A 1,499-nucleotide genomic window follows, 5' to 3' on the forward strand; every position below is an offset into this window, starting at 1 on the left:
CTCGAAAAGAGAGACAAACGAGAGCGGAGCTTTTTCCCTTGGAAAAAATGCTCCCAGTGCACGCCGATTGCCCCATCGGAGGCATCGCGTGCGTGCTCTTCACCCAAAAAATTTTGCATAGATCGTGTGTGTCATCAGATGTTAAACAACGTCAACACGGATGCACACATCCTTAAACGCTTTGCTAGTGCGGCGGGTCCTGAATCGTGGGAAGCAGATGCCTACCCCTCTTTCCTCGAAAAGAGAGACAAACGAGAGCGGAGCTTTTTCCCTTGGAAAAAATGCTCCCAGTGCACGCCGATTGCCCCATCGGAGGCATCGCGTGCGTGCTCTTCACCCAAAAAATTTTGCATAGATCGTGTGTGTCATCAGATGTTAAACAACGTCAACACGGATGCACACATCCTTAAACGCTTTGCTAGTGCTCGCCATAATGAGATGAATAGAGATCGCTCTTACCACAGAAATGCACGCTTCAAACAAAACAGTCAATGAAGACGAAGAAGAGAATGATGTTTGCTCCCGGGGCCTATTTATACTATAGTCGCACCAGTAGTGACGTCATGGCTGTCGCCGGCAAACGAGTTGGTGTTTTTCAATGTATGCTTCAGACACGGGTCACGACGAGGCGTTCCCCATAGCGACCCCTAGAGGACGCAGTTCGAAGATCCCATGAAAGGGAACATGCAAGCGCTGTCACTTAGTTTTACTTTTCTTTTTCTGTTTTCATTTTTGAAAAACATATCTTTGCTGTTTACCTCACATTACGCTATGGAGGCTCTCTTTTATTTATTTATTTATTTGATTCCTCAGTGTTTGCTAAACGTTCTGTAATTTATTAGTCGGTATATAATACAGCATGTGGTGTGTGCCATGCCTCGTCTTATTCGTTGTTGTTAATAAACGTTTTGTAAGCTTGTGTCTTGTATCTTGATTTATTGTTGTTGTGCTTTTTAATTAAGATTAACAATGAATCCATCTTTTGTTTTAGTCTTAAAAAATGAAAGGTGTGGAGATGTAGATGCAAAACGGTAACAACAAAATTGCGAATTTGAAAGTGAAAGCATCCGAAGCCCGCGGCTTAACACAGCAAAAGAGAAACTCCCGTTCACAAAATTCAAATCACAAATAATCTGATGATAAAGAACGGGTTGAATGTGAACCACTTTCGTTTCCATATAACTATAAACTATGATAAAAGTTCATCAGCATGCATTGAATAATCCCATGTTGTAGCGCAAAAAAAAAATATATAAAAATTGCGACCAAATCATGTGCTCGTGCGACCAGCTAAGAAAGTTAGTTGCAAAAGAGCGACCAGTGGGAAGAATGAGTCTGGAGCCCTGATATGCATTATACAGAGGCAAGAGGAAAATAAAAAATACCGTCGAAAGACAGTAAGTTCCCCTTCAGACATGCATTCATATAAACTCCTACTCCTAACTGAATCGCGATTTGTTTAGCATCTCAACCGATTTGAATCGTCACATATTTAAATC

Source organism: Sinocyclocheilus grahami, unplaced genomic scaffold, assembly GCF_001515645.1.
Source record: "Sinocyclocheilus grahami isolate Dianchi unplaced genomic scaffold, SAMN03320097.WGS_v1.1 scaffold509.1, whole genome shotgun sequence".
NCBI classification, from domain to species: Eukaryota; Metazoa; Chordata; class Actinopteri; order Cypriniformes; family Cyprinidae; genus Sinocyclocheilus; species Sinocyclocheilus grahami.